Genomic DNA, 9,016 nt, shown 5'->3' with positions numbered 1-9,016 from the left:
TTCCTGAACCAAGGTCACACAGAGCCTTAAAGATCATGGTGCCTATGGTACAGGGTATTATGAACTTTCCAGGATCCTGTCTCTTCTGAGGCAATGTCAGTTGATCCAGATCACTTAGTTCATTGATGAACAAGGGAAGTTTAACTTCCCAAGTATCAATGCAAAATAATTTGGCATTCAGCTTCATGATTGCACCAAGAAACTTGGCAGTTTGCTCTTCAGAAACATCCTCATTCTTTTCAGAAGAGGAATACTCATCAGAGCTCATGAATGGCATAAGGAGGTTCAATGGAATCTCTATGGTCTCTAGATGAGCCTCAGAGTCCTTTGGTTCCTCAGAGGGAAGCTCCTTATTGATCACTGGACGTCCCAGGAGGTCTTCCTCCTTGGGATTCACGTCCTCCTCTCCTTCTTTGGGTTCGGCCATGGAGCTTATGTCAATGGCCTTGCACTCTCCTTTTGGGTTCTCTTCTGTATTACTTGGGAGAGTACTAGGAGGGATTTCAGTGATCCTCTTACTCAGCTGGCCCACTTGTGCTTCCAAATTTCTAATGGAAGACCTTGTTTCATTCATGAAACTTACAGTGGCCTTAGATAGATAAGAGACTAAGTTTGCTAAATTAGAAGTATTTCGTTCAGAGTTCTCTGTCTGTTGCTGAGTGGATGATGGAAAAGGTTTATTATTGTTAAACCTGTTTCTTCCACCATTATTAAAGCCTTGTTGAGGCTTTTGATCCTTCCATGAGAAATTTGGATGATTTCTCCATGATGAGTTATAGGTGTTTCCATAAGGTTCACCTAAGTAATTCATCTCTGCTATTGCAGGGTTCTCAGGATCATAAGCTTCTTCTTCATAAGAAGCCTCTTGAGTACTGTTGGATGCAGCTTGCATTCCATTCAGACTTTGAGAGATCATATTGGCTTGCTGAGTCAATATTTTGTTCTGAGCCAATATGGCATTCAGAGTATCAACTTCAAGAACTCCCTTCTTCATAGGCGTCCCATTATTCACAGGATTCCTTTCAGAAGTGTACATGAACTGGTTATTTGCAACCATGTCAATGAGTTCTTGAGCTTCTGCAGGCGTTTTCTTTAGGTGAATGGATCCACCTGCAGAAGTGTCCAGTGACATCTTTGATAGCTCAGATAAACCATCATAGAATATATCCAGGATGGTCCATTCTGAAAGCATGTCAGAAGGACACTTTTTGGTCAACTGTTTGTATCTTTCCCAAGCTTCATAGAGGGATTCACCTTCTTTCTGTTTGAAAGTTTGAACATCCACTCTAAGCTTGCTCAGCTTTTGAGAAGGAAAGAACTTGGCTAAGAAAGCCGTGACCAGCTTATCCCAAGAGTTCAGGCTATCTTTAGGTTGAGAGTCCAACCATATTCTAGCTCTGTCTCTTACAGCAAAAGGGAAAAGCATGAGCCTGTAGACTTCAGGATCTACTCCATTAGTCTTAACAGTATCACATATCTGCAAGAATTCAGTTAAGAACTGAAAAGGATCTTCAGATGGAAGTCCATGAAACTTGCAGTTCTGCTGCATCAGAGAAACTAATTGAGGTTTCAGCTCAAAGTTGTTTGCTCCAATGGCAGGAATGGAGATGCTTCTTCCATGTAAATTGGAATTAGGTGCAGTAAAGTCACCAAGCATCCTCCTTGCATTATTATTATTTTCAGCTGCCATCTCCTCTTCCTGTTCGAAAATTTCTGAAAGGTTATCTCTGGATTGTTGTAATTTAGCTTCTTTTAATTTTCTCTTCAGAGTCCTTTCAGGTTCTGGATCTGCTTCAACAAGAATGTTCTTGTCCTTGCTCCTGCTCATATGACAAAGAAGAGGGCACAGAAAAATAATAATAATAGAGATCCTTTATACCACAGTATAGGGATCCTTTTGAGTGGGAGAAAAGAGGGAGACAAAGAATGTAATGTAATGGAAGAATCACAACTGTGAGGAGGGTATAGATGTGAGATGAGATGTTAGTAGATGAATGAATAAATAGAATAAGATGGAAGAGGGAGAATTTTCGAAAATAATTTTTGAAAAAGGGTTAGTGATTTTCGAAAATAGTTTTTGAAAAAGGTTAGTAATTTTCGAAAAATTTTGAAATCAAAAATAAAAATAATTAGTTAATTAAAAAGAAATTTTTGAAAAAGAGGGAAGATATTTTCGAAAATTAGAGAGAGATCGTTAGTTAGGTAGTTTTGAAAAAGATAAGAAACAAACAAAAAGTTAGTTAGTTAGTTGAAACAAATTTAAAAAAAGATAAAAAGTTAGGAAGTTAGAAAAGATATTTTGAAATTTTTTTTTATTTTTTTTTGAAAAAGGTATGATGAGAAGATATTTTTGAAAAGATATGATAGGAATTAGTTTTGAAAAAGATTTGATTTTTAAAATCACAATTAATGACTTGATTCACAAGAAATCACAAGATATGATTCTAGAACTTAAAGTTTGAATCTTTCTTAACAAGCAAGTAACAAACTTGAAATTTTTTAATCAAAACATTAATTGATGATGTTATTTTCGAAAATCATGTGAAAAAAGAAAGTAAGAAAATGATTTTTGAAAAATATTTTTGAAATTTTCAAAAATAACTAAGAAATTTGAAAAAGATTTGATTTTTGAAAAAGATTTTGAAAAAGATAAGATTTTCAAATTGAAAATTTGATTTGACTCATAAGAAACAACTTGATTTTAAAAATTTTTGAAAAAGTCAATCCAAATTTTCGAATTTGAGGAGAGAAAAAGGGAAAGATTTTTTTTTATTTTTTAAATTTTTATGATGAAAGAGAAAAAGAAGAAAAATGATGCAATGCATGAAATTTTTAGATCAAAACAATGAATTCATGCAAGAATGCTATGAATGTCAAGATGAACACCAAGAACACTTTGAATGTCAAGATGAACACCAAGAACACATTTTTGAAAAATTTTTAATGCAAAGAAAATATGCAAGACACCAAACTTAGAATTCTTTAATGCTTAGGCACTAAGAATTCAAGAATGCATATGAAAAACAAGAAAAGACACAAAACATGCAAATGCAAAGATCAAACAAGAAGACTTACCAAGAACAACTTGAAGATCATGAAGAATACTATGAATGCATGAATTTTCGAACAATGCAAGATGCATATGCAATTGACACCAAACTTATAACATGACTCAAGACTCAAACAAGAAACAGAAAAATATTTTTATGATTTTCTAATTTTTTTTTGGATTTTTTTTTCGAAAATTATTATGTGAAAAATAAAAATAAGGATTCCAAAATTTTTAATATGAATTCCAGGAATCTTGCATTCTTAGTCTAAAGCTTCAGTCCAGGAATTAGACATGGCTCACTAGCCAGCCAAGCTTTCAATGAAAGCTCCAGTCCAAAACACAAGACATGGCCAATGGCCAGCCAAGCTTTAGCATGTAAATCAGGAACAGCAGCAGGTGGATTAACAACAACTAGCTTGCTCTTGATAACAAATTGCTGCCTCAGTCCAAATAACTTTAGACATGGCTTTACAGCCAGCCAGGCTTCACATGCTTCATGAAACACTAGAATTCATTCTTAAAAATTTTCAATAAAATTATAAAATTTTTGAAAACATTTTTATTTTTTCGAAAACAAAAGAAAAAATTTTTGAAAGATTTTTTTTTTGAAAGAGTAAACTACCATTTGTACCCACGAAAGTTGAAAACGCTGACATATCTATCCATAGAAAAAGAAAATTACCATTTGTACCCATGAAAAATGATTTTTACATGCAAAATTATCCAAACCCTAAAAAATTACCTAAAATTCCTAAATTACCCTTATCTTCACCACCACACCACCTCCTTCACCCAAATCCCTTTCTAACCCTAACCCTCTTCACCCAGCCACCACCCCTCTTTTCCTTTCTAACACACTCTCACCATTACTTCCCACTCAGTCCCCACCGCTGCTCCAATGGCTCCTTGTCACACCCTCCTTTCTTTCATCCTCACAGTCACAGCAACACTTGCTGCCGCTTCCCCGGAGAAGAAGAGCACCTTCATGGTGCAAGTACACCATGAAGCCAAGCCCTCCATCTTCCCAACCCACAAGCACTGGTATGCTCCCCACTAACCACTCCATCATCCTCATCTACTCATCACCTTACCACCACCACCACCACCACTAACCCCAAATTGCCTCTGTTTCCGTTCTTGCAACCTCCAGTGTCAGTGTCAGTGACCACCCCTCCTTCTCTCCTTCCCTGTCTCGCTCTTGCCAAACAGAGGACCTTCGCACCCACCCCGTCCCTGCTTCGCCGCCGCTAGCAACCCTAGAGCCGCAGTGCCCCTTCTCTTCTTTTCACCGCCGACCACCCTCACCTACCGGGGCTACCTTCTCCTCATCACCGAACCAGTGTCCCTGACGGGCCACCGCGCCAGCCGCCACCACCGCGGTCCCCTTTGCGAACCAAATTCGCGGTGAGCTCTCTCTCTCTCTTTCTGTCTCTTTCACCATTTTTCTTTTCTCACAGAAAAAGTGAATCCAAATACATGAGGCTTCTGTGTTTGATTGTTCAGATTTAATCCTCTCTCCTCACTCTCTTCTCACCTTGGATCTGTGTTCTTTTTTGTCCTATTTCTATTAGCTTTCTCCATGACACCCTTTTCAATGTTTTGTTCCCTCAAACAGCTTCAGATTCAGCTGAAACCAAGATCCAGTTTTGACTCTCACCCATCATCATCCATTTCAAATTCCTCTCTGGGGTGATTTTGATTCCTCCAAAGGTGAAGGTTATGGTGATGAAGGAGTGGCAATGAGGTGGTTTGTGACAGAGGTGATTTGTGGCAGAGAAATGGAGGTTAGATCGGAGAGTGTTCATGTGATGCGAAGAGAGAGATAGGGATGATGGTAGCAGTGGTAATGATAAGGGTATTTTGGGGTTTTTAGATGATTTTTTAAGGTTTGGATAATTTTGCTTGTAAAAATTATTTTTGATGGGTACAAATGGTAATTTCCTTTTTCTATGGGTAGATATGTCAGCGTTTTCAACTTTCGTGGGTACAAATGATAGTTTACTCTTTTTGAAAACTTTTTGAAAACAAAACAAAAAGAAAATTACCTAATCTGAGCAATAGGATGAACCGTCAGTTGTCCAAACTCGAACAATCCCCGGCAACGGCGCCAAAAACTTGGTATGCGAAATTGCTACTCAGGTTGTGAATTGTTGTTCGAAATTGATTCCCTGGCAATGGCACCAAAAACGGATGCACAGGACCATGGTCTAAACATATCTTCACAACTTCACATAACTAACCAGTAAGTGCACTAGGTCGTCCAAGTAATACCTTACGTGAGTAAGGGTCGAATCCCACGGAGATTGTCGGTATGAAGCAAGCTATGGTCACCTTGTAAATCTCAGTCAGGCGGATATCAAATGATTATGGAGTTTTCGAAAATAATATAATAAAACAGGGATAGAAATACTTATGTAAATCATTGGTGAGAGTTTCAGATAAGCGAATAGAGATGCTTTCGTTCCTCTGAACCTCTGCTTTCCTGCTATCTTCATCCAATCAGTCTTACTCCTTTCCATGGCTGGCTTTATGTGATACATCACCACTGTCAATGGCTACTTTCGGTCATCTCTCGGGAAAATGATCCAATGCCCTGTCACGGCACGGCTAATCGTCTGGAGGCATCACCCTTGTCAATGGCTTCATCTTATCCTCTCAGTGAAAATGGTCAACGCACCCTGTCACGGCACGGCTATTCATCTGTCGGTTCTCGATCATGCTGGAATAGGATTTACTATCCTTTTGCGTCTGTCACTAACGCCCTGCAATCGCGAGTTTGGAGCTCGTCACAGTCATCCAATCATTGAATCCTACTCGGAATACCACAGACAAGGTTTAGACCTTCCGGATTCTCTTGGATGCCGCCATCATTCTAGCTTACACCACGAAGATTCTGGTTAGGAGATCTAAGAGATACTCGTTCAGTCGAAGGTAGAACGGAGGTTGTTGTCAGGCACGCGTTCATAGGGAATGATGATGATTGTCACGTTCATCACATTCAGATTAAAGTACGAATGAATATCTTAGAAGCGAAATAAGATGAATTGAATAGAAAACAGTAGTACTTTGCATTAATCTTTGAGGAACAGCAGAGCTCCACACCTTAATCTATGGAGTGTAGAAACTCTACCGTTAAAAATACATAAGTGAAGGGTCCAGGCATGGCCGAGATGGCCAGCCCCCAAAACGAGATCACAAGATCAGAATACAATCCAGGATCCAGGATGTCTAATACAATAGTGAAATGTCCTATTTATAATAAACTAGCTACTAGGGTTTACAAAAGTAAGTAATTGATGCATAAATCCACTTCCGGGGCCCACTTGGTGTGTGCTTGGGCTGAGCTTTGAGTGTTGCACGTGTAGAGGTCCGTCTTGGAGTTGAACGCCAGCTTTTGTGCCAGTTTGGGCGTTCAACTCTGGTTTTGGCTCCTTTTCTGGCGCTGGACTCCAGATTTGGATAGAAAGCTGGCGTTGAACGCCAGTTTACGTCGTCTATTCTTGGCCAAAGTATGGACTATTATACGTTGCTGGAAAGCCCTGGATGTCTACTTTCCAACGCAATTGGAAGCGCGCCATTTCGAGTTTTGTAGCTCCAGAAAATCCACTTTGAGTGCAGGGAGGTCAGAATCCAACAGCATCAGCAGTCCTTCTTCAACCTCTGAATCTGATTTCTGCTCAAGTCCCTCAATTTCAGCCAGAAAATACCTGAAATCACAGAAAAACACACAAACTCATAGTAAAGTCCAGAAATGTGAATTTAACATAAAAACTAATGAAAACATCCCTAAAAGTAACTAGATCCTACTAAAAATATACTAAAAACAATGCCAAAAAGCGTATAAATTATCCGCTCATCAGTAAACATAGAGAGGAAGCATAAAAAGCTTCTCTCACTGCAGAGCCAACCAGAGCCCCCACAGTCAAACTTTAAGTTTGGTGTTGGGAGGCCACAACCAAACTCTAAGTTTGATGTTGAACTCCCATATCCAAACTCTAAGTTTGGTGTTGGGGAGTCTCAACAATGCTCTGAACATCTGTAAGGCTCCATGAGGGCCCACTGTCAAGCTATTGACATTAAAGAAGCGCTTGTTAGGAGGCAACCCAATTTTTATTTATCTAATTTTATTTTTCTTGTTCTTTCATGTTTTATTAGGTTCATGATCATGTGGAGTCACAAAATAAATATAAAAATTGAAAACGGAATCAAAAACAGCAGAAGAAAAATCACCTCCTGGAGGAAGACCTTACTGGCGTTTAAACGCCAGTAAGAAGAATCTGGCTGGCGTTCAACGCCAGAACAGAGCATGGTTCTGGCGCTGAACACCCAAAATGGGCAGCATCTAGGCGTTTGAACGCCAGAATTGCACCCTGGAGAAGAGCTGGCGCTGAACGCCCAGAACAAGCATGGTTCTGGCGTTCAACGCCAGAAATGGGCAACAAATGGGCGTTCAACGCCCAGAACAAGCACCAATCTGGCGCTGAACGCCCAGAGTTGTGTGCAAGGGCATTTTGCATGCCTAATTTGGTGCAAGGTTGTAAATCCTTGAACACCTCAGGATCTGTGGACCCCACAGGATCCCCACCTACCTCCACTCACTTCTTCTCACCCCTCTTTCACACAATCCCATAAATACTCTTCCCCAAAACTCTTCACCAATCACCTCAATCTCTCTTCCCTATCACCACTTCACCACTCACATCCATCCACTCTTCCCCATAAACCTACCTCATAAACTCCACCTACCTTGAAAATCCAAAATCACTTTCCCACCCAAAACCCACCGTTATGGCCGAACCTTACCCCCCTCCCTTCCCTATATATAGCCCTCCATTCTTCCTCATTTTCACACAACACAACCCTCTCTTCCCCTTCTTGGCCGAAACACATCTCTCTCTCCCTCTCCTCCATTTCTTCTTCTTCTTCATCTATTCTTTCTTCTCTTGCTCGAGGGCGAGTAATATTTTAAGTTTGGTGTGGTAAAAGCATAAGCTTTTTGTTTTTCCATTACCATTGATGGCACTTAAGACCGGAGAATCCTCTAGAAAAGGGAAAGGGAAGACAAAAGCTTCCACCTCCGAGTCATGGGAGATGGAAAGATTCATCTCCAAAGCTCATCAATACCACTTCTATGATGTTGTAGTCAAGAAGAAGGTGATCCCCGAGGTCCCTTTCAAGCTCAAGAAGAATGAGTATCTGGAGATCCGACATGAAATCCAAAGAAGAGGTTGGGAAGTTCTAACAAACCCCATCCAACAAGTCGGCGTCCTAATGGTTCAAGAGTTCTATGCCAATGCATGGATCACTAGGAACCATGATCAAAGTAAGAAACCAAACCCAAAGAATTATATTACAATGGTTCGGGGGAAATACTTAGATTTTAGTCCGGAAAATGTGAGGTTGGTGTTTAACTTGCCTATGATGCAAGGAGATGCACGCCCCTACACTAGAAGGGTCAACTTTAATCAAAGGTTGGACCAAGTCCTCATGGACATATGTGTGGAAGGAGCTAAATGGAAGATTGACTCCAAAGGCAAGCCGGTTCAATTAAGAAGATTGGACCTCAAGCCTGTGGCTAGAGGATGGTTGGAGTTCATCCAACGCTCCATCATCCCCACTAGCAACCGATCTGAAGTTACTGTGGATCAGGCCATCATGATTCACAGCATCATGATTGGAGAGGAAGTAGAAGTTCATAAAGTCATCTCCCTTGAACTCTACAAAATAGCCGAAAAGCCCTCTCCTGGGGCAAGGCTAGCTTTTCCTCATCTTATTTGCCATCTATGTTACTCAGCTAGAGCTTTCATAGAAGGAGACATTCCCATTGAGGAAGAGAAGCCCATCACTAAGAAAAGGATGGAGCAAGCAAGAGAGCCCATTCATGGATCTCAAGAGACGCATGAAGCTCATCACCATGAGATCCCGGAGATGCCTCAAATGCATTTTCCTCCACAAAACTATTGG

At 40.2% G+C, this 9,016-nt stretch overlaps 1 non-coding gene across 1 annotated transcript; it reads left to right on the top strand.

The window, feature by feature from the left end:
• The first annotated feature begins 1,186 nt into the window (after nt 1-1,186).
• LOC148577608 (small nucleolar RNA R71) lies at nt 1,187-1,294 on the top strand. The gene has a single exon (XR_015902901.1). It is a non-coding gene; the product is annotated as a small nucleolar RNA R71 (small nucleolar RNA).
• The last annotated feature ends 7,722 nt before the right edge of the window (nt 1,295-9,016 follow it).

Source organism: Arachis ipaensis, chromosome B1 (genome assembly GCF_059453495.1).
Source record: "Arachis ipaensis isolate K30076 ecotype BB chromosome B1, ASM5945349v1, whole genome shotgun sequence".
Classification (NCBI taxonomy): Eukaryota; Viridiplantae; Streptophyta; class Magnoliopsida; order Fabales; family Fabaceae; genus Arachis; species Arachis ipaensis.
Note: the sequence above shows the minus strand (reverse complement) of the source record. Positions and strands in the feature narration are given on the sequence as shown.